Below are 24,589 nucleotides of genomic sequence, written 5' to 3'. Positions count from 1 at the left end.
GGGATCATGACCTGAGCCAAAGACAGACGCTTAACCGACTGAGCCACCCAGGACTCCCTAGCCTTACTGTTTAAATCTGTGACCCATCTCAAATTAGTTTTAACGTATGGTGTGAGGTAGGGGTCAAGGTTCAAAATTTTTTTCATACATTTATTGAAATGTATGAAACACTTATGGTTAAGATTTTCTTTCCTCATCAAATTGCCTTATTGCCTTTGTTAGAAATCAAGTGACTGTGTTCGTACTATTTCAAAACTCTTCTATTCCATTGATCTGCGTGCTATATCACATTACCATACGGACTTGATTAAAATAGCTTTATGGTAAGTCTGGTAGTGTGACTCCTCTAACTTTGTGCTTCTTTTTCAAGATTGTTTTGGGTGTTCTGGCTCTTTAGGATTCTATATAAATTTAAGCATTGACTTGGAATTTTTTAAAAAACCTTTTAAGTACACTTGTGATAAGCACTGTATGTTAACTAAAATAAAAACTTAAAAACAAAACAAAATAAAATAAATAAAACAAGTTGTACAGCTGAAAACAAAGCCTTTTAGACGTTTGTCTGGATTGAATTGAGTTATGAGAAATCAATTTAAGGACAATTGACATATTAACAACTTTGACACTTCCAATAAAAAAACATACTATACCTCCCTGTCCTTTTATTTATTAATTTCTCTCAATAATATTTCCCTGTTTTTGCAGAGGCATTTTGTGTTTTCTTTTCTTTTTTTGTAAAATTTAACCATATTTTGTGTTTTTTGATACTATAATAAATTTAATTTTTTAAAATCTTATTTTCAAATTATTTAATGTTTAGATAAGGAAATACAGTTGATTTTTGTTTATTGACCTTGTATGCTAAATTCACATAACCATGTTCCTTATCTTAAGGGGAAAGCATTCACACTTTCCCATTAACTGTGATGTTAACTCTTAAGGTTTTCGTAGTTGTCCTCTATTGGCTTGAAGAAGTTTCCTTCTATTCCTCATTTTCTGAGGGGTGTTTGTCTGTTATTATCAGCAAAGGATTTTGAATTTCATGTAGTTCTTTCTCTACATGTAATAAGATGTCATATAGCTTTTTCCCTCTGTCCTGGGGAATTACATTGATTGATTTTAAATGTTTAACCAACCCTGAGTTTCTGGGATAAGAAAAAGTTGTCATTATGAAGTTATCACTATTCTTCTTACCTATTCTTTTAATACTTTATTGAGTATTTTTACAACTGTGCCCATTAAGAATATTTGTCTCTAATTTTTTCCCCTTGTGTAGTATTTATTACGTTTTGGTGTTCGTGTTATGTTGGTCTCATAAAATGTGTGGTGGGATGTTGCTGTCTTCACTTTTTTCTGAAAGTATTTTTGTAAGATTTTATTTCTTTTAAAAAAAGTTGGTAAAATATGGGCACCTGGGGCGCCTGGGTGGCTCAGTTGGTTAAGCGACTGCCTTCGGCTCGGGTCATGATCCTGGAGTCCTAGGATCGAGTCCCACATCAGGCTCCCTCCTCAGCAGAGAGTCTGCTTCTCCCTCCGACCCTCCTCCCTCTCATGCTCTCTCTCTCATTCTCATAAATAAATAAAATCTTTAAAAAAAAAAAATATGGGCGCCTGGGTGGCTCAGTTGGTTAAGTGACTGCCTTCAGCTCAGGTCATGATCCTGGAGTCCTGGGATCGAGTCCCGCATCGGGCTCCCAGCTCAGTGGGGAGCCTGCTTCTCCCTCTGACCCTCTCCCCTCTCATGTTGTTTCTCATTCTCTCTCATTCTTTCTCGAATAAATAAATAAAATCTTTAAAAAAAAATTGGCAAAATTCAGTAGTGTAACCATTGGGCCTGGAGTTTTCTTTGTGCGAAGGTTCTAAAACTATTACAATATGATTAAAAATATACAGTAAAATGTCCTTTTTTCTTATAGTATTCAGTTTTCTGAGTTTTAATACATGTGTAGAGTTGAATAGCTACCACCACAATCAGGATACATAACAGTTGAATCATGGTGTGCCAAGGATTTGATAATGAATTCAGTTTCTTAACAGAGAGCAGACTATTCACATTTTTAATTTATTCTTCATTATATTTTGGTAAATTATGTTTCCCACTTTTCAAGAAATTGTTCCTTTCATCTAAGTTGTCAAATTTATTGGCATCAACTGTTTATAATATTTCCTTATTATCTGTTTAGTGTCTTTAGGATCTCTAAAAATATCCCCCTTTTCATTTCTCATATTGGTTATTTTGGTTTTTTCTTTTTATTTTTGTGATTAATCTTGCTAGGAGTTAATCAGTTTTATTAATCTTTTCAATGTTGCTTGTTTTCTGTTTCATTGATTTCTGCTCTTGTCTTTATTATTTCCTTCTTTGTCCTTACTTTGGGTTTAATTTATTCTCCTTTTTCTAGATCATTGATTTGAAATTTTTCTTCTTTTCTGTTAATAGGTGCACACGCTTTTAGGATTATCATATCTTCCTAATGAATATACACCCTAAATGGTCCTTTAGCTCTGGTAGTTCTCCTTGTCTACAACTTGACGCGAATCCTCTAGTTTTTGCTACACAGCACAGATTTTGATATATAATAAATACTTTTATTGTTACGGAACTCAGCATAGACGGTCCCCGACTTAAGATGGTTTGACTTACGATTTTTCAGCTTTATGACGGAGCAAAAGCGATATGCCTTTCGTAGAAACCACACTTAGAATTTTGAATTTTGATCTTTTTTCAGGCTAGCATATGCAGTGCTATGCTCTCCCATGATGTGGGGAGCAGCAGCTTCTCAGCCACTGATCACAAGAGTAGACAACCCATACACTGATAACCATTCTGTACCCGTACAACCATTCTGGTTTTCACTCTCAGTAAAGTATATAAGTATATAAGTGTTCTGAGCATATTTAGGTTGGCTAAGCTGAGTTGTGATGTTCAGTAGGGTACACCTATTAAATACATTTTCGACTTAGGATAATTTCATCCTACAGTGGGTTTATGAGGATGTAACCCCATTGTAATTCAAGGAGGATCTGTATTTTGTTATTTCCATTTTATTTCCTTCAGGGTTGTTTAATAGTAAGTATTTTTAATTTCCAGGAATATGGGGAGTTTTTTTTTTTTTTTTTAAGATTTTATTTATTTATTTGACAGGGAGAGAGATAGCGAGAGCAGGAACACAAGCAGGGGGAGTGGGAGAGGGAGAAGCAGGCTTCCCGCTGAGCAGGGAGCCCGATGGATGTGGGGCTCGATCCCAGGACCCTGGGATCATGACCTGAGCCCAAGGCAGATGCTTAACAACTAAGCCACCCAGGCGCCCCAATATGGGGAGTTTTTAAACTGTCTTTTTTTTTTTTGATTGCTAACTACATTTTTAATTTTTTGATTTATCTGATTTTCTCCATAGGTGCTGCTTTAAATATTTTAAGGCCATTTTGTTAGATGTATATGTGTTCATGATCATACAGTCTTCTTCACTGATTATTCCTTTTGCCAGTATATACTGTCCCTTGTGGTCATTTATAATGCTTTTTACCTCACATTCCATTTTTTTGATAATAAAGGTGCTATCCTGAGGTTTGTTTTTATTTCATTCATATTTTTTAGTTCTTTATTTTCATCTTTGTTTTATACTTCCTTTTAAATGGATCACTGTTTTTCCCCACATACTGTGTATAGTTTAGATGCAATACTAGCCTCTGTTTTTTAAAATTTTTTTAGAGAGAGAGTGTGAATAGGGGAGGGGCGGAGGGAGAGGGGGAGGAAGAGTGAGAATCCTAACCAGGCTCCACTAAACAGGTGCCACGCTGAGCATGGAGCCCAATATGAGGCTCGGTCTCACGACCCTGAGATCATGACTTGAGCCGAAATCAAGAGTTGGACGCTCAACCCACTGAGCCACCCAGGCGCCCCTCCTAGTCTCTGTTATTTGATTAGTGACTTTATACCCAATTATTATTATTTTTATTAAGACTTTTTAGTTTTGTCTAATGTTTTCTACTTGCCATTTATTTTTGCTTCTTTTTTTACCCCCCTTCCCTTCCTTCCTTTGGATAGATTGAATTTTCTTTGGGTAGTTTAAAAGAATACATTTAATAGTGCTCACCTTTATCTTAACCTAAACTTAGCTTTTTCTAAGACTTATCAGTGACTTCATTGTTCCCCAAATTACTCCCCACCTCATAACCATGAGGCCTCTCCTGTCTCAGGCTGCTGTTTTCCCCAATTTCCCCCCTCCTGAATTTCTCCAAGAGTTTCCCTGAGTACTTGTGTTAGTGAATGGGCATAACTCTGAGGTGGGCGTCAGTCTGCAGCCTGTGCAACTGTCCCATCTTGTTTGGAACCAGAAGTGACTTGATCTTTTAGAAGGTTCATGCCTCTGGCAAAATGGAGGGTAGAATTGATTGGGGTGACACTGGAGGCAGAGATACCTTTAGGGGTCTGTGGCAGTAGTGTAGGAGAGTTCAGGATGGTGGCAGTTCAGTGAAAGGACTGGGGGAACACTGGTGGTCTTGGTGTGTTTGTACTTGAGGAGTCAATGAAGCTAAGCACGAGTGGTAAATCTATTACATTTCTTTACTTTTTTGCCCTATTCTCTTTCAAATTCCAGTTATCCTATTTATCATGAGGGTTAAACGAGGTGAAACATGTGAAATACATGACATATCCTGGTATAGAAGTGATAATTTAAAAAACTGAATGCTGATTTCCACATTTCTGTCTCAGACGACTCTCTATGAATGGGTGTAGGAAGGCTGCAAGTGATCCAGGAGGAAGAAGTGGTTTTTGTTGTTGTTGTTTTGTTGTTGTTTTGCATTGGAGAGCAGGGGATAACGTAATTATTTTATTTTATTCCTTGTCACTTTAAATTTGAATTGCCGATGGGACATCTAGATAGCAGATAATTGGATATAGTCTGATAGGAGACAGGGATTTGAGAGTAGTAAGTAAAACTGTAGGAGGTCTTCCAGCAGGAGTAGAGTGAGAAAGAGAAGAGATCCTTGAGAAAACGTTTATAGGCTGGATTTGGAAGAAGATCCATCAGAGAAAATGAGGAGGCCTGGATTCTTGTCCCAGTTCTGACACTAACTGGTTTTCTTAACCTTTTAAGAAACACTTAATTCTTTCAGGGGCTTCTCTTTCTTTTGAACTTCTCTCTTTCTCTCTCATTGGCCCTCCTTCCCCCTTTCTTCCTTCTCTCCCCCCATTCTTCATTAATTTAACAAATATTTCATGGATACCTGCACAAAATACAGAACCACAGAGAAGGGGCATCTAAATCAGACTGACGGGGGGGTGGAAAGGGAGTCAGAGGAGGCTTTCAGAATACATGTCCTTCAAACTAAGCTTTTGGGGAATGAGGAGTAGTTTAGATAAGCACGTGCAAAGAGAGACCAAAAAAAGTGCAGAATGGTGTATGGGCAGATTGAAGAAGCAACAAGCAGGTCAGGGAGGCAGGCCTGACAGCCCTGGAGAGGTTCAAGGCTAGATCAGGGAACCTGGCTTTTATCCAAAATGTAAAGCAAACCCCAAACACACTGAAGGTCCTGAGGCAGGGATGTGAGAAGGCAGGTGTGTGTTTTAGAAACCTCATTTTTCTAGTGCTGTGCATGTGGCATGAAAAGGTACCAGGTGGTGGGCAGGGAGACCAGAGAGGAAACAGTTATAGAAACTCAGGTGACAGAGGAATGTTTATTTAACCACCGTGGAGTACCTGCTCCCTGCTAATCACCAGTCTGTGTGCTGAGGATCCCGCATGGACCAGGACACTCAGGTGCCTTGTTCTCAGGGAGCTTGGAGTGACAGTGGAAATGACAGACGGGGCAAGAGCCCGCAGATTGGAGGGATGTTAATGAGGCAGGACCTAAGGACTTGAAGGTGAGTGAGAGGGCAGGGTTTCTGCTTTGGACAAGTGGGTGGACAGTGACACCACTCCATTGCATTGGGGAGCCTGGCAGAAGAACTAAGGAAGGCCTCCCGGTGGAGGTGTCCAGCATGTCCTTGGCTAAATAGCTCTAAACCTCAGAAGGGGCCTCTGCAGCTTACTTGTTTGCTAAATCAAAGAATGGAACTAGATGTTTAACTTACTTGATTGTATTCTGTTCCATGATTGAATTTCAGAGTCCGCCCCTGACATTGCTTCACTGAGGACCAGACTTCCTTCTGCGTCTCCCCAGAACCTCCTATGGGGCTGGGCAGCATGGTGCGGTTACTCATGGTTTTAGGTGGATCTGGAAGCCAGGGCCCTTGATTTCATTACTCTCTGCGGGTCCCTGGTTTCCCCTGACCCCTCCAGTTGCCCCCGTGTCTTTGGCTTGCTGTGTAAATTGCCTTGGGCAGTTGTCCCATATTCATATCTCACGCACTCACAGAGTGATCCAGCTTAGAGGGCTTTTAGGATGGTTTGGGTCCACTCTGTGCATTTTAACAGAGAGAAGGTGGCAAGGTCGTGAGGTTTCCAAAGTAGTAGTGGGGCTAAGATTAGATCTCTTAATTCACTGGTCTCTCTGGTACTGCCCCCCCCTACTCAGTTCACACTGGGGTCCTTGGAGAGTGAGTTCTTAGGTATGTATTTGTGCAGAAGTCTAGAAATGACTAAGCCGTGTATGTGGCTTTGAGACTTCATGTCAGGATTGCCGAGAAGCATTGGATTCCTTTAGCTCCAACGGAGGGAGACCGTGTCCTTGGTGGCACGCCTGGACTGGGGCCGCTGTCAGCCTGCAGGCCCTTGTGTGGGGTGCCCTCAGGAGGCTCCCTGTCAGGAAACATTCCCCCCCAGGTGGAGAGTCGCGTTGCTCGGCGCCCTCAAAGAAAAAGTAAAATGTGCAGAAATGACCTGACTGAGTGTGAGAAGCACTTCTCGCAGGTAAGAGTTTCAAGTGCGAGAGAAAGAGACATGTTGAAAGGACATTTACTTTCATCAGCTTAGAGCATCTGCTTTTTATTCTTTAAAAGGAAGCAACACCTCAAATTACAGCAGTCCCTCGGCAAGCAAGCACTTGAGATTTTGATCTGTGCAGATTCTTCGAGGGAGTGCCTCACAGAGCTCTTAGGAGTGATTTGTAGAACGACAGTGTTTGTGGGGAAGGGGAGAGGGCAACAAAGACAGGGAAGGAACTCCTCTGTGAAACAGCAAATGAGCCATTTCTCTCCTGCCTGGGTGCAAGTGGAAACTGTGCTCAGCAGACCCCAGAGACCAAATTAAAATAGATAGGAAATGAAAGCTAAACACCATGTTTAAAAAAAAAAATTTTTTTTTTAAATTTTTAATGCGGTGCCCACTTCCAGAACATTCCTGCAATGTGGGTCCCATCATCATGTCCCCTTTTTTATATAGATTTTTTTTTTTTTACTGTGCTACAAATACACAGCATAAAACTTGCCCTGTTAAGCATTTTTAATGTGGGGGTTCCGCGACATTAAGTCCATTCGTGGTGATGTATGTCATGACTATCCTATAGTGGCAGTTTTTTATTTTAGGGGCAAGTCTCCCAAATTAAGCACCTTGGGAAGCGGGGAAGCAGCATCCCTAACCTCACAGCCCGGCAATACCGCTGTTAGAATGAAGATGGTGGTCTCCTGCGTCTTTTTTCTTATTCATGTGATTTTGTGCAGACCTACTTGCGGTACTGCTCATGGAGGTTATAAGGTGAATTTCAGAGTTGTAAGGGAAGTTAAGGACAGTTCACTCCATCCCCCCCCTTTTTCAGATTAAGTGATGACTAGCTGAGAGGGACAGTGGCAGAGCTGGGTCCAGAGTCCAGGTGCTCCATCCCCTGAGAAATGCCCTGGGCTGGTCTGTCTTTAGTTTCAAAATGTGTTATAAAAAATTCATCGGTGGTTTATTTTTAGGGTAATTCTTTCTCTCCCTCTCCCTCCTTCTTTGTGTGGTTTCTGTGTCTGGGTTTTTGTTTTGTTTTTTTTTTTTTAAATTCCTTCAACCAGGAATTTGTTTTAAACAAGAAAATCACAACATTGTTGTTTATTACTTGTGACCTCCGACATTCATCGCTGTCTTGCCTGCATTCAGATATGACTCTCCCCAGGATCTTCCTGCCTTTTTTTTTTCCCCCTCCCCCCTTTGTTTTGCTGATTGTAGTAAAACCCAAGTTTAAAGGTGATTGTTGTTTTCTCAAGTTGGGGTTTCAGACAGTTGCTTTTTCTTCTTCAGAGCTGTTTCCCATTTTGGAAAATTGGGTGAAAACTCGGGGCGAGCAGAGCCTGGCAGTTAAGAACAGAATGTCTGCTTTTCCCACTTCACAGCCTCGGGGCTGACCTGCCCATTAGATCTCCTCTCCAGGCTCTCGGGCCCATCGGTGAGCAGTTCTCACCTCCTCCTGCCGGCACTGGAGGTCTGTGGGAGGTGGTTAGGAAGCCGGAGGATGGCGGAGCTGGGGTATATTGTTTGGGTCGGCCATGGCAACCGCAACAGTAAAAGGAACAGGAGTAGCCTTATGCTGTTCTGTAAATGGCCACGATTCAGCCGTTATCTGGGGACTTTTGCTCGGCACCAGACAACCCGATCTCCTGGTAAGGTTAAACTTGGCCCTCCCCTCCCGCCCCCTCTGATCAGCCAGGAATGGCCCTGGGGAGGGAAGGAGGGAGGGGGGGGGAGGGAGTCCAGAACACAGGGAGACGTGCACCCAGCAGAAACATAAGGCAGAAACAGGGAGTGTTTTCTCGTCTGTACCCCAGATACAGAGAAAGGAGGCTCCTAAATCCTTGCCGAAGCTCATTCTTTTAAAGGGCTGAGCACCTCGCTCCGAAGAGCCTGCCCAAGTCACCAGCGTGGCTGGCAGGAAGGGGCCGCCACGGGAAAGTCCGAGAAGACCCCGGAATTGGTATATAGGGAAGCTAAAAAGCACGAACTGCCTGCCACATGGGTTCCTTAAAACTGTAATTGAAGAAGACAGAGTAAGCTCCCGTTGCTTCATAATCGTTTTTTTTCTTTTTTTTGACTTAGAATAGCGTTTCTTTTCATTCAGCAAGCAGATCATTTTCGGTGTCATTCCGTTTATTTTGAGTAGTGTGTTTCATCCTGAGCAGATGAAGAATTTTATTTTTTAAACTCTGGACTGTGTTGCTTCCTACCCCGGGGAAACTTACTTTTTTTTTTTTTTTTTAATGCTGATGAACAAAGTCTATGTGGTCAAGTACTGAATTGTGAATGTGTTTCTCTTCCAAGAGGCAAAAACGTTTGATTCTTCTTCAAAATCATGTGAGTCTGACATCTCACTTGGGGAAGTCTAAGGAAGTTGGTGAGGTTTTGCATTAATGAAAACAAGTGCTTCTTTTGCGCCTTATCACCTTTTAGTATCTGTCCTGCTGGCTCGCATGGTGTGGTCTGGCTCAGCTCTCTCCCTGGAAGTCACACTGTGCTTGAGAAGCCTCTTTATCAAGACCCACAAACAGTTCTCAGGCTTCAGGGTGAGGAGCCAAGGGGGGTAAAACCATCAATAAACAGACGGGTCAGCCCTCCCCGAAACCCCCTTGGAATGTGCCTCTGGATTCAGTGAGACCTGCTTATTCTCCTTTTGCATCCTCACCCACAAACCTAACCTGCAGGGCTCTGCTGCGCCCTTTTGTTTTCACTTTTGTCATTTGAGTAGTAACGGACAGGGAAGTAGTTACTCAATTTGTAAAACGTTGGGTGGTGAGGTCATAGATTCTGAGATTAGCCGGTAGTTTGCAGCTGTTTCAAACAAGAGGACAGCAAGATTTTTGCTTGTGTATTTCGGAGCTGTTTTTGTTGCTCTTTTAAATGCAGTGTAACAGTGAAGAATAGAGAAGTTGCTTTCTGCCACGGAGCTGCTGAACCGCTTGAACACAACAGATCAGCAAATACAGACGAACTTCCACAGGCAAATACTATTTCTTGTCTAGTGGTGAACTGAACATTGCACAGAAGAAAACAAAAAAAGGGGACTTTTTTTTCTGGAAGTAAAGATCAGGTATTAATTTCTGGACAGACCTTGTGTTGCACAAATAAAATTAAAAAAAAATTCCTCTCTGGTTATATTTTCTTGGCATAGTTGAGCTTTTCTGCCTTTAAAAAAAATTAGCTTAGTTGGAAAAGAAAGCAGTATTGAACACTGTATTTCATTTTATTGAATTGGAAGGACAATCATAGAATCAGAATTTTAGAATTGATGAAAGGGCTTTAATCTAACCGAATGTTCTAATTCTACAGATGAGAAATCTGAGGTGTAGTGAGGTTAAGTGACCAGCCCTGCAACACACGGCTCGTTTGTATGAGGGCCGAGGCTGAAAAACAGCTCTCCAGAGACTCCTAGCTCAGTGTTTTTTCTTCTCTGGGCATAGCTTTTTAGCTTCAGTTAGGATCTTTCTCTATTATTGGGATTATTTTTTAAATGGCTTGGTTTTGAAAATGTATGATTTCAATGTCATTGTTCTCATCCTTCAAGAATAAAAAAAAACTTTCCTCAGGGGGTCTGGGTGGCTCAGTGGGTTAAGCGGCTGCCTTCGGATCAGGTCATGATCCCAGGGTCCCTGGATCAAGCCCCAGGGCAGGCTCCCTGCTCAGCGGGGAGCCTGCTTCTCCCTCTGCCTGCCGCCCCCCCCCCCACCTTGTGCTCTCTCTCTCTCACGGTCTGACAAATAAATAAATATAATCTTTAAAAAAAAATTTCCTCAATGAAATGGCATTACCATATAGAATGGAAAGTGTACGTACATATGCCACACAGACTTTAATGATTATCAGTGTGCCCTATCTAGAAGTTTTAATCCTCTTTAGACAAAGGTTTATTTGTTTAAGAAAAGCCCAGCATTGTGTTCAGTGTGGCTGTAGAAGGAGGAAGCATCACCTCCTAGGTCTTGGGAGGCAGAGTGGGGGAGGTAGGGAGGGGCAGGTCCTGTGTGGACCGCTCAGACACATTCTTGTTCTCGAGCCCTTCACGGGTTACTCAAGTGAGAGATCAGTGAAGCCCTTCTTCAGTGCAACTCACGAATGACTGAGTGATGCGTTTAGATGTGGAGTTTCCAGGTGCTGTTCAAATAAATAATGAACAGAGTCTGCAATGCAGGTGAAAAGTTAATCATTCTGAATGGAAGTGGTTGCCATTTTTTTTTGCTCCTGTTACCTCTATGACATTAATCTCTCGCTGTGCCATGGGGAAGAGATGATTGGAGTGGGCAAACACTCTCTCCTGGTATTCTAGCCATAGGAAGGCACTGAGGGTGAGATGTATCTCCAGGGCTGGCAGGAAGGGACCACCTTCTGTCCCTTGGGCAAAGCTCCCCGTGGCCTGGGGGGTCTCCTCCTCCTAGTAGCTGGAGCTCAGGAGAGCTGTGGCTTTTGATTGGTTGATTGCCATAAGGACTTGATTATTTATTTGTCCTTAGGTGTTGTGAACAGACTGATTTTATTGTTGTTTCATCCCCGTTTGGCTTTGTTAGAAATGTATTAGAAAGTCAGAAGGCAGAAATGTTTGGTCCCTTTGGAAAGGCAGGTTGGTCATTTACTCGCTATGGGTACTCTATTTAGGAAACTTTATACCGCATTTTACAATAATTTCTTCCTGAAAATGTTGAGGTGGATTTTTTTTTCCCCCCTCTATGTGAGTAAATTGGAAACATTTGAGGATTAAGCCTAGTGAGAGTTTAGCCTCTTTTATGAGAGATTTAGGGAGTTGGGGACAACTAGAGGGGAAAAATAACATACAAAAATAATTTTTTAAAAATGAAAAAAATTAGGCTTAGCTCTTCAGACACCATAAAAAATTTTTTAAAAATTTAAGTGCAAAGAAACAAGGAAAGAGTGGAATAAATGCTTATGTTAAACAGCCATATTCTAAATAGCATCGCAATAACTGGGATCGAAAGGGAATGGGGGGTCGGGAGAGGTCTTAGGGAAGTCTACGGGGAGATTATAGCAGTTTGGTGACATCCTTGTACTTGGAATTATTTTGTCCTTCATACTTGATAATATGTTAATAATATACCAAGGAATTTTCCTGATTTGTGATCTAAAGCGAAATCACCTCACAAATATGTGGTCCGTGAAATCCAGCTAAAATAAAATGTGTGGGTGGGTGCACCCCTCTCCCGTCTCCCTCCCCCCCCACTGGGGCTCTCCACTTTAATATGGTGGTGTGGGTGCACCGTCTTAGGAGTCAGTGAGCCTTGCCAGAATTTTCCTTAAAACTCCTACTGACAGAAGTATCATATCCGTATAGCAAAGATGTTTAAGAGAGAAGAGTTGAGAAGGTATTGTGTGAAAAATGCCCCTAGTCTTCCCCTCTCTTAGCTTTCAGGATCAACACTACCTTTCCCTTGAAAATGAGAAGGGGAGAAAACCCTTTTCCACTGTTCCTGTGACAGAGATTTCAAAAACTCTCTTGGTCCACCTAACGCCGGGGCTGTATGACCACCAGACGTCTGGCCAGTAGGTCAGAAAGTAAATTTCTTCCTTTCATTCAAATGTTCCTCTCCACAAAAGAATGCAACACTCTAATTCTTCAGAGTTCTTTCATGATTAGTCACTTTTGTTCCCTCATGTTTCCCTAGTAAAGGTTTAAATATTTAATTTTGTATACTGCTGGAATTAACTGCTTTCAGATAGTATATTTTAGTCAGCATATTTAAAGGCATCAAGTGCTGACATTGTTAGAAGGAAGGAAAGAAAAAATAACACCTCAACATTTTCAGGAAAAAATTATTGTAAAATGTGGTATAAAGTTTCCTAAATAGAGTGCAGGGTAGTGAACATTAATTTATCCTTTTTCTTGGAGATTTACTGTCATTTCTGTGAAATGATTACACTGATATAGGACAGTTACGATGTCCCAGAAGCTCGTAATTCTTCTTGATGTCACGGCCTCTGTCCTACTCACTTTTTTTTTTTTTTAAGATTTTATTTATTTATTTGACAGAGAGAGAGAGCGAGAGCAGGAACACAAGCAGGGGGAGTGGGAGAGAGAGAAGCAGGCTTCCCGCCAAGCAGGGCGCCCGATGCGGGGCTCGATCCCAGGACCCTGGGATCATGACCTGAGCCCAAGGCAGACGCCTAACGACTGAGCCACCCAGGAGCCCTGTCCTTTTCACTTTTCTTGGCTGTCATGTCTTACAGCTCCTTTCCTTTGCCTCTGTCTGATCTGTTGTAAACTTGAGGGAGATCAGATAACCAAGCTTATAAAAATTACTAGCCTGAAGTGTGTACCTTAATTTGAATCCCTTGCTTTCCCCACCTGCCAGCTTGGCCCAAGGCAGTCACGGCCGCATTCTGGGTGCCCGAGGCTGACACAGTCGGGGAGGACTGTGCCAGGTGAAATAGGATGTTAATACATAAAGTAAGGGCTGCCAGTGTGCATGATATTTTTTATTTAGTAACAGCCCAAATGGGTACTGGATAAAAAAATAAAAATAAATAGGGTCCCTTCTCGGCTTCAGCCAGTCATGGTTCTAGATGAATCCATAAGAAGACATGTGTATAGGACTTCAGTGTTGACTTCAACAAGGCAGAACGGGAGGCCTGTTTGGTGGAGACCAGGAGCCTCAGGAGCAATCTCAATCCCAGATGGGTTGTCCTATGTGCCTGGCCGGCATTGCCGGGGGACTTGGGTAGACGTGTGCCTTAGAGGACTCCATGCCCGTGCCCGCTCTTTTTAGCTCCGTTATCCCAGGAAGCAGAGGAGAGGGGGCAACCTGAAGAGCATGGGTTTGTTGGATCTGCCACTTCTGCTTCTCATCAGCTCTTTCAGCTGAGGGGGGAGGAACTGGTGGATTTTATGCACGCACCAAAACACTTACGGGGCTCATAACATGGGTAAGAGGACAGAGTGATAAATTATGCCGTGTGTGTGTGTGTGTAACATTTTTTTCCCCCAAAGTAGAAGCAGTGATCTATAAATGGATCTTTTTTGGAAAGAATATAAACCTGACCTTTGGAACTCAGAATATTTTTTTTTGAGACTTTATTTTTTTATTTGTCAGAGAGAGAGAGAGCACAATCAGGGGGAGTGGCAGAGGGAGAGGGAAAAGCAGACTCCTCGCTGAGCAAGGAGCCCGATGTGGGACTCGATCCCAGGACCCTGGGATCATGACCTGAGCCTAAGGCAGACGCTTAACCGACTGAGCCACCCAGAATATTTTTTTCATAGAAACAGTGTATGCTATAGCTGGGTCCCATGAAAGCTCACCAAGTCCCCTAACGTCCTTAGGGCCATGCCCATCGTAGTCTTGTGGACCCTTGGTGCTAACGGCCCTTCAGCTGGTTTGGCCCATGGTTACGAAGAATGGCCACTGTGGCTTGTAGAATAATAGTGAAAAATTTGAGTAGAAGCAGGTCATTATTTATCTGGTAAAATGAACGAGGCTAGCAAAGGGCCGGATGGGAAGTGAAATCACTTCCTGAAGTGGTTCCCAAGGACCCAAATAAATTTGAACTAAGAACAGAAGGGAAGTTTAAGGTAAGGAGAGTTAAGAGTTCTTCTACTGGAGAAAGAACATTCTCACCTCAAGACTGCCTGAAAATAGAACAAGCTGATTGATGAGGTAATGAAATCAGCATCACCTGACATGTTCAGGCAGAGGTGGGAGGCTCCTCTCGTGAGGAATTCTCCAGAAGGGAGCCATATATTGACTGGAGAGGAATAATATACAACCAGTCCTTTTTCTCCTAACACTGAAATATGGCACTGAAGACTCACGTTTGCGTCTCAGTTTTTAAATTGGGAAAGGTGATGTAACCGCATTGAAATAATTTTAACAAAGGCAAACAGCCATAGTTTAACAACCCGAATACAGTATAACTTTATTTTTGTATTAAGTTCCTCACTAGCCTACACCTAATTTCTTTCAAACAAGGGGCAAAATTTAACTAAACACACAAAATGTTATTTTTCCCACTCTAAAGAGTGTAATGTTCACCATTACTGATCTGTTTTTACACTTCCAGGTGCTGATAATAATACACACATAGTGGTATCTTTACGTTATTGCTTGTTTGAGTGTTTATTTTTTTTATTTTTAAAAGATTTTATTTATTTATTTATTTGACAGAGAGAGAGAGACAGCGAGAGAAAGAACACAAGAAGGGGGAGTCGGAGAGGGAGAAGCAGGCTTCCCGCCGAGCAGGGAGCCCAATGTGGGGCTCGATCCCAGGACCCAAAGATCATGACCTGAGCCGAAGGCAGACGTTTAATGACTGAGCCACCTAGGCGCCCCTTGTTTGAGTGTTTAAATTCATTATTAGAAGAACGAATACCATATTCGAAACATGTAGGAGTCTTACATAGTTTAAGTTTTTCATGGTTTCAAGATTTTGACATCAATATTTCTGCACCTTAGTGGTCCTTGAGGATTATGCAGGGCAAGGTTCTTCTGACTTTTATAATTAGCATGCTGGATTCCCAGTTTTTCCTAGCCCAGGGTGGGCTGTGTTTTACAGTAAACTCTGATAAAGGGTGATTGGAGGTAGGACGGTGAGGACAGGCTTCCAGTTAGCAGAGAGAACCTGTGACTTACTGTCTGCTTTTCCTAGGTCACCAGTTTTCAAAGAATTTGAGTATAATTAAATACACTTTATAATAAACTAGGCTGAATATAATTTAATCTTTTCCTGAAGGTACTCCGGAGTCTTGGAGTGCTCTGGGGTCATGATGAACATCAATTACCTTCTCGCGGTGGGTGTGCAGAAGGAGGCAGATAATAGAGTTCCATCTGATTGAGTCCTGGCTGACCAGACCTTTTCTGTTATCACAGGGAACTCAGTGTCGAGACTTTGGAACTGCTGTTTCATGTTAAATTCGCAGGCAGGAGAGAATGTGATAAAGATGATCTCTTTGGTTTTGAGGGGTTGAAAGTTGATGGTAATCATTCCTGTGGACATGGTGGTATAGATAGAACACGTGTCTATCTGCCAAGTGTCTAAAGCTCTCTCATATAACTTGACCATTATTCAATTTCTTTTTTTTAAGATTTATTTATTTATTTGAGAGAGAGAGAGAGAACCCGCGAGAAGGGGGAGAGGCAGAGGGAGAGACAGAATCCTCAAGCAGACTCCGCATGGAGTGTGGAGCCCGATGCAGGGCTGGATCTTATGACCCTGAGATCATGACCTGAGCTGAAACCAAGAGTCGGACGCTTAACCGACTGAGCCACCCAGGTGCCCCTGTTGTTTGATTCTATTGACAATCCTAAGAATGAAGCATGGCAGCTGACATCCCATTTTTACAGATGCAAATAGACCTCAGAAAGTTTAAGTGACTTGGTGAAGATCACATAGTATGTAGATGGCTGAGGCGACTTGACTCCAGAATTCAGTGTTTTTGTTAGCATTCCAAAAGTTACTAAACATTGGCACATCGTAATATTTTTGAGTGCTTACTGTGTTCTCTGTGGTGTGTTTATCAGCTCATTTAATTTTCACAAAAGCCCTGTGAGTAAGTAGATCTTGGTTCCTTGGGTACTATTATGATTATGATGTTTAGAGATGAGGACCCCGAGGCACACAGAGAGGTTAGGGCATGCAGCTGGGGAGTGGCAGAGCTGAGATTTGAACCCAGGAGCTTGGACTGCATGGTCCAGGCTCTCCCTTCATGCCATCCTGCTACTCAATGTGCAGACACACCAGTGTGAGGTCAATCAAGAGGCGTGTCTATGGGACTCTTCCTATCTGCAAAGACCTCTGCCTGTATGTTGGGTCTGGGATCATTCTGACAGACGTTTTGAGCCCAGATCGGCCATTTTGAGATACTTAGCCCTGAGCCTCAGTTTCTTCATCTCTAAAACAAAGATGTAGAACACCTCATTTCTTTGTAAGAATGAGATGAGGGACGTGTAAAGTGCCCAACACAGTGCTTGTTCTGTAGCCTTTATTTTTAAAATTGTCTTTGGTGATCATTTATTCACAATGGCCAAAACCATATTAAAAGTTTTCCAAGAAGCTATAGTATGTTTCCCCTTGGGTGAATGTGTGTATTAATGGGATGTATTGTCTTTCTTGAGTCTTGAAAATAGGCAAATCTGATAATTACATTTATTAATACTATTATACCCAGCTGCACTGGTCTCGACTGTTAACTTCATATCCTTAGAGAGCTAGCAAGTTGTCCAAGAACCCAAAGTGATCATACAAATTATTTGTCATATAGTTTCTTTGTGACTGTGATAAAGTAGAGGCTCGAATGGAAAAGTGCAAAGAGCAATGTTGATGTCAGTGGTTGCCAAGAATTATATAAACTACATAGAGCTCATTAGAAAATACACAATGTGACCATTTGTATTCCGTCTGAACATGTAGCACCTAGAGCTGCCATTTGTCCGCCATACCAACCATATTTGCTTGGTTTATATCTGTGTGTTCAAGGTATCTTCTCAGTGACTGTCTACCATCCTTTACCATGCTTTCTTGGCAGTGTGCTTCAGGCTGGAGGCTCTTTCTAACACAGGAACTCTATTGGCTTAACTGTGGTACCTACTTAATACAGGTAACTGGCGGTAACTGCTTAGTAGGTGCTTTACATATTTAACATACCTCATTTTTTAATAAATACAACCCCTCCCCATCTTTTAACATTTTAAAAAAAGATTTATTTATTTTAGAGAGAGAGAGAGAAAGTGAGCATGGGAAGAGGGAGAGGGAGAGAGAATCCTCAAGCAGACTCCCCACTGAGTGCGGAGCCCAGCACAGGGCTCCATCCCAGGACCCTGAGATCAGGACCTGAGCCGAAATCAAGAGTCGGACGCTTCCCCAGCTGAGCCACCCAGGCACCCCTTAGCATTCTTTTAAATTTTAAATAGGCATTTTTTTTTTCATTTTTTCCTACCATGCATGATAGCACTGCATTGGCACTTCCAAACTATGCATCTTTCTTCTTGTCTCATAGGAGATTATATTCATTCTTTTGGTGAATTTTACAGAGTACTCACTTTGTGCCTTGTACTCTCTAGGTTTAGGGAATCTAATAATGAGCAAGACAGTTAAGGTTCCTGCCCTCAGGGAGCTTTGCCACTCTGCCTGAGGATGGCCCTGATGAAAGGAGCCCATAGTGATTTGGGACCTGTGATCCCTCCAGGGAATTTCTGCCTGGACATCACATCCCCCTCATCTCTACGGAAAGCACGAAGTGTGCATGACATTATGTCAACACTCATTCAAGGGTAATGAAAGGCGCAGGTAGTGTTTGCAAATACTAAAGTCTGGTTGCAGTTTGAGTCTTTTTGCCTCCTTTCTTATCTCCTCTTATTCTTTTGTCTCATTCTCAGTTTTCAGAGCTTAGTCATTATTTCCTAGATCTTTCCTAACATGTAATCGGGTGACCCAAGGGCAGGAGGCACGGGTTGCTTGAACTGCACCATCTGCGAAGGCGACCGGCTGGGAAAGAGGATGCCACTCTGTGTGGCCAGGTCTGACTTGACTCAGCTCTCACTGAATTTGTGTTGCGTTCAATCTGTCCGGACAAGTCACTCGATCTGTACCTCCATTTTCTCATTATTGGGAAAAGGAGTTGAAGCAGAAGGATTTTCTAAGGTCGCTGCCAATGCTGCAGTGTTGTGATTCACATGTTCCTGAAAAGTTGAGTGTACTTATGTCAATAAATGGAAATCTATTTTCCAATGAGCCTGGAAATCTATTTTCCAATTATCTTCTCCCCTGGTTTATAACTTATCATCAATGCGTTGTGGCTTCTAACACTGTTGCTGCTCCAAGCCCATCAAGAGGTTAATTACCTGTGAAGAATGAGGAGCTGCTAGAAAGCTGTAAAATGTTCAAGAGAACGTTGGAGCTAATCTCTTTGGTAATGTGAATAAATAAATGTCCTTCATGTATCTAGTTTCCAGGAGGAGGCATAGCGGTACGGGGCTATCTACGCTGGACAAAGTCAAGTTGCTGATAGAGTAGAGGGTCAAGCTTATCAGGATCATCCTCTTTCTCCTAGAGGTTATTCAGTCGGAGCACAAATAATGCTTTTATTTTATTTATTTATTTATTTATCTATCTATTTTTTTGCACAAATAATGCTTTTAAAGAAAACAGCTGGGTTCTTCCATGTTGCCTTAGGAATCCGGAATAGTACCCTTTTTGTTTGTTTTATCTCGCTCTCCTGTAGTGGGTAAAAACTCCAAATGAGGAAACAGATGAGGAATTTGTTTGAAAAAACTTTGTAATTGCTAACAAAGTTCATCTCCTTTTCCATTCTTTTCCATCTGGAATAGAACAGCCCCAGGCCCTAAACTTGCTTTCCTGTGACTTCAGCAGACCTCATGCGTTGCAATCCCATAGCACTGCCCGACTCACAAGCTCTGTCCTAAAGAATAAGTATTGTCTCCATGTGCTCTAAAATATGCCAGGCAGGAAATCCCCTCTGCATATAGGGAAGGTAGTGTGTTTCAACACACACACACACACACACACACACACACACACACACACACACACACACACTTATCACTAAGCACATCTATTCCCATGCTTCCTTTCAGTAAAACACCTAGGAAAAAGAGAAAGCTGTCTAACCAGCTTCTGGTGGTTGTCGGCGATATCATTAGTGGGAATCTCAAGATACTAAATTAAATTTTATGAAGTAGTTTTATTGGTAGTTTTGGAAGGGCATTACTTTTTAGGTAGCCCTGTTTGTCACTGGGCAGGAGGGAAGCAGGTTGAATGTCACCAGGAATATTTTGTGGAAAGCAGACATATAAGGAATTCTCTTTTCCCCATTACCCTTATATTTTTGGGTTGCTGTGTTATGTTAAGTCTGGCTGGCCAGATTCCAGCCAAGAGGATGTTACAACTTATGAAAAATTATTCAGCCTTCGGTGTTAAGCAGGACTTCGCTATTTCTGAATTTAGTTGGTGTTCTTTTTTTTTTTTTTTTTTTAAGATTTTATTTATTTTCGGTTGCCTGCGTGGCTCAGTTGGTTAGGCGGCTGCCTTCGGCTCGGGTCATGATCCCGGGGTCCTGGGATCGAGCCCCATATCGGGCTCCCTGCTCAGTGGGGAGTCTGCTTCTCCCTCTCCCTCTGCTGCTCTCTCGCTCATGCTCTCTCTCGTTCAAATAAATGAATAAAATCTAAAAATAAAATAAAAAAGATTTTATTTATTTTTGAGAGACAGAGAGAGCGAGCGAGCACACAAGCAGGGGGAGGGGCGGAGGGAGAAGCAGGCTCTCCACTGAGCAGGGAGCCCGATGCAGGACTCGATCCCAGAACCCTAGGATCATGACCTGAGCCGAAGGCAGACACTTAACTGATCGAGCCACTCAGGTGCCCCTTTAGTTGGTGTTCTATGGAGGAGGCCAAAGTCAGGGGTTTTGCCTGTCATTGATAAGGGAAGCCTTGAGCTGTTGGCTTGGTATTCGTGTACCAGCTTGCCTCTGGAGCTGAGCTTAGAACCTTGTCTCCACTTATTCTGTCTGTGACTTCAGAGCTGTTTCAAGAATTCTTTATTGACTTGGCACCAAGCGTGTATTTCTCAAGTTAGAGTGAGGGATGGACTCCCAAGAGACAGACATTGTGTTAGCCCCCATCCCTTTTTAATAAGAAGGCTTTTTAAGTAAAGCCACTAAAGGATATGTCTCATTGTCATGGAAATTCATCACTTTAGTTTTTAATTTTTTTTGCCTCCTGTCTTAATACTTTTTACTTCAGGTAACCACTATGATACAGTATACATAAATCCCCAGAGCATGAAAATGAATTTAAGAGCTAATGTTATTAGAAAGTTCTCAAGTCAGTGATACAGGAACCCAGTGACATGTAATCCACAAGACGTCCCTCAGTGAACTGGCTTTTCAAGGGACTGTCACATACCGTTGCTGATAGAAGGATGATGGTGTTGGAAGGGGCTGCATATGAAAGTACAGTTTCTTCATGCCTTATATGTTGTTTGGTGAGGATTTCTGGCACAGAATTTTTTTTGGGGGGGTCTTCTGGTTGCTGTGGGAATACTGATTGACAGTTTTGGTGACTTTACGAGTAACAAATAAAGTTACATATGGCAAAGACATGAACATATCAAGGAAATCATGTGTGTCCTAAATACAAATATCTCCTTTAAATTTGTATGCATCTTTGTCTTCATTCCTCATGGTGTTTGTTATCCTGTGTGTGTGTGTTTCTTCTTCTATTCTAGGCTGCTTGAGGAAAAATGCTGATTCATAGTGTCATTGTCTTTTGTTTTCCCAGGGAGATTCTGGGTCTGTTTCTAAGTTCATTTTTCTACAGCCTAGAGTTTAATCTCTCTAGATAAATCTTTATTTTTTCCCCCTCTTACAGACACAGGGCGTTTTGCTTTGTTTTGTTTATGTTAATAAATGTCAGGCTAGTCCCAGAGAATTAGAAGGAATGCCAGTCATTTCCTAAGGCTCTTGAGCATGCTTTCTTTCCCCCTCTGTTTCTTAATATATTGAACTTTTTGGAGTTTACCTTTTAGGTGTTTGAAGGTGATATTAGGAGATTCTTAGATTTTACTGATAGTATCTAGAAGGTCTTGTCATCGCTGATCTAAAACACATGTATCAGGGAGACCCTAGTGGAAATTTTCTCATCCCAAAAGTTTAGAAGGTTTACATTCTGGAGAGGAAGAAGTTTTTCAGATATATTATATAGATTTTGCCATAGTGAGGTGAGTGGTACTTTCAACTGAATGTTTTTCTATATGAGCCAGCAGACAGCTTGGCTTCCTGGTTGTAATTATATGCCATTGACTTGGTGGTTATTATTTTAGAAACTGAGTTCATCATGGACTCCCTGAGCATTCCCATTAAGATTGTAATTCCATCCAAGGTTTATAGTGTCATCGTAGAAACTAGATGGAATTACAGCCCCGTGCACATTTTGGAAGACTGCATTATTTATTGAAATACTTTATAAAGTTAAATAATTTTGTAAATATCCTGAAAGTACTTGGGACTTAGAAACCTAATCTTAGCCACATAGAAGGTTCTCAGTAAATATCTGTTGTTTATTTGGTTGACTTCGTTTACGTCTTTAAATAATGTTTAAAAAAAAAAAAAACAACAACAAAAAACCCTGGAGAGGCTGTACTTGTATTTGTAGGACTTAAAAAAAAATCTTGCCTTAAAATGCTCGTGGGGTCTCCTCCTTGTTAATTGATGGAAAAATTGGCTCCGCGTATGAATATTATTTAATCTTTTCTGTTTCTAGCCTAGAGTGTAAAATTGAGTGGTTCTAGTGGCCAAGGATCTTAATTTCAGAGAAGTCCACTTGTCCCAAGTAATCCGTTTTACATAAACATCTCTTTTCTGCATCATGTTCCTAAACCTGTGTGTCCCATGCCTTTGAGGTGGACCCCTATGAGGTGAATAATTATACAACCAGAAACTTTGGCTGTCTGTTGGAATATTGGATGGATGCCTTTCTTAATGGTCTTAATCAGGGCAAGAACTGTCAAGATAATTCACTAACATGGTGTGTTACCAGATACGAATGGCCTCTGTTTTTCATGCCCCTAGACATACTACTTCAGAAAAATATAAGGTTGGAAGTTCACAAAGATACATCATATATTTCAGAGTCTGATATGGTTTTTATTTTTTTTAATTTTATTTATTTTTTTCTAAGTAGGCTCCATGCCCAGCGTGGAGCCCAACGCAGGGCTTGAACTCAACAACCCTGAGATCAAGACCTGAGCTGAGATCAAGAGTCGGACTCGTAATCAGCTGAGCCACCCAGGTGCCCTGATAATGGTTTTTAAATTGTAGACTCTGTGTTGTATATTTTGGGATGATTATATATACTCTGGATAACAAATTATTACTGAAAATGTTATTGCCTGTGCCATCATGCCCTGCAGGATCATAGTGTCAAAAAGCTAAAAGTCAACGTATTTTGAGTATTTTTTTTTTTTAATTTGCAATTTTGGGGATTTGCAGGCATGTATGGAAGATTCTTCAAAGATAAAAAAATTTCAATGAAGGAAATTCTGTATTATTATATTCTTTTAATTGTCAGAAATATTTAAAATTTATATAAAATTATATTAATAATCCATTACTTATGAATGTATCTGTTCCGGAAAGCATTCATTTTTAAGAGTTCATATGTAGAGGGGACGCCTGGGTGGCTCAGTCAGTTAAGTGTCTGCCTTCGGCTCAGGTCATGGTCTCAGGGTCCTGGGATCAAGTCCCGCATCGGGCTCCCTGCTCAGCAGGGAGTCTGCTTCTCCCTCTCCCTCTGCTGCTCCCCCTGCTTGTGCTCTCCCTCTCTCTCTCTCTCTCTGACAAATAAATAAATAAAATCTTTAAAAAAAAAGGTTCGTATGTAGAACAGAGATAACAAATAGGTAGAGCTAAAGTCAATGCTTTCTGCTCTTGAAGAATTTATTGAAAAAGAAGATAATCTTTACCTTGTTATTTCTCTGTTTAAGGGCTTAAAAACACTTAGAGAATGTTTCTGCTTTTAACAGTTTAAAGGTTGAACAATGACGGGTCCCTCTGTCTTCTGGTTTATTTTGATGTAAATTCTAACTTTTTTTTTCTTTTATCACCTGTAAACATTTTATGTTAGTCCTATAAATTAGACTCTGCTTTAACTAAATAGAACCCCTTGATCCACCTTACAATGAACAAAAAGTGGTATTTTCTTCTTCAACGTCTCACAGGGAGTACTGCTGGATTTTATATAAGTTGACTTTAAAAGTGGTGGGGTTTTTTTGTGTGTGGTGTGGGTGCAGCAACAATATTGTGCATTTCTTTCAAAAGGGTCTGTGGGTGGGGGAACTACCTTTGGTGCCCTCCCTGGTTACTCACTCAGTTGTTCCTTACCAGAAAAGGGGAAACCCAGGGCTCCGTACCCACTCATTCTGAATAACAGGGCTGGGGGTTGGTGGGGTGGAAAGGCCACTGTCCTTTGGCAGAAGCCTTCGTGGTACAATAGCTTAGCAAAATGCAGGGGTTGTTTGTTTGTTTGTTTGTTTAAGATTTTATTTATTTATTTTTATTTTATTTTATTTTATTTTATTTTAAGATTTTATTTATTTGACAGAGGGAGACTCAGCGAGAGCAGAAACACAAGCAGTGGGAGTGGGAGAGGGAGAAGCAGGCTTCCCGTGGAGCAGGGAGCCTGATATGGGGCTCGATCCCAGGACCCTGGGATCATGACCTGAGCCCAAGGCAGATGCTTAACGACTGAGCCACCCAGGCGTCCCAGCAAAATGCAGTTTTATTCTTTTACTATCAGTCTAAATCGTGGGCTATTGTACAAATGACACTAGTGATCAAAATGGCTTATGATAGTGAACAAAATTTATAGCACACTTATACATTCACGGGATATGAACAGTGAAAGCGTTCAAGTCCTTTCCCAGGTAGTAAGTGATTCCTGGAGCTAGAGGTGGAAGGCTAGCTGTGTGTTTGTGTGTGTCTGTGTCTGTTATTTGGAGAGTTTAACAAATATTTCGTTCATTGACAATTTCCTTGGTTTTCCTACAGAAAATTTCTTTTTTTTTTTTTTTTTTTAAGATTTTATTTATTTTACAGAGAGAGCCAGAGAGCATGAGCTGGGGTGCGGAGGGGCAGAGGGAGAGGGAGAAGCAGGCTCCCCACTGAGCAGGGAGCCCGATGTGGGGCTCGATCTCACGACCCCGGCATCATGACCTGAGCCGAAGGCAGATGC

General features: G+C 41.6%; 1 long non-coding RNA gene across 1 annotated transcript; it reads left to right on the top strand.

Annotated features, from left to right (window-relative positions):
• Positions 1-7,076: 7,076 nt before the first annotated feature.
• Positions 7,077-9,993, top strand: LOC144379006 (uncharacterized). The gene is made up of 2 exons (XR_013440978.1): positions 7,077-8,518; positions 8,684-9,993. It is a non-coding gene; the product is annotated as an uncharacterized LOC144379006 (long non-coding RNA).
• The last annotated feature ends 14,596 nt before the right edge of the window (positions 9,994-24,589 follow it).

The sequence above is a fragment of the Halichoerus grypus genome, chromosome 9 (genome assembly GCF_964656455.1).
Source record: "Halichoerus grypus chromosome 9, mHalGry1.hap1.1, whole genome shotgun sequence".
In the NCBI taxonomy this organism is placed as follows: Eukaryota; Metazoa; Chordata; class Mammalia; order Carnivora; family Phocidae; genus Halichoerus; species Halichoerus grypus.
This window is presented reverse-complemented; position numbering and strand designations above follow the sequence as displayed.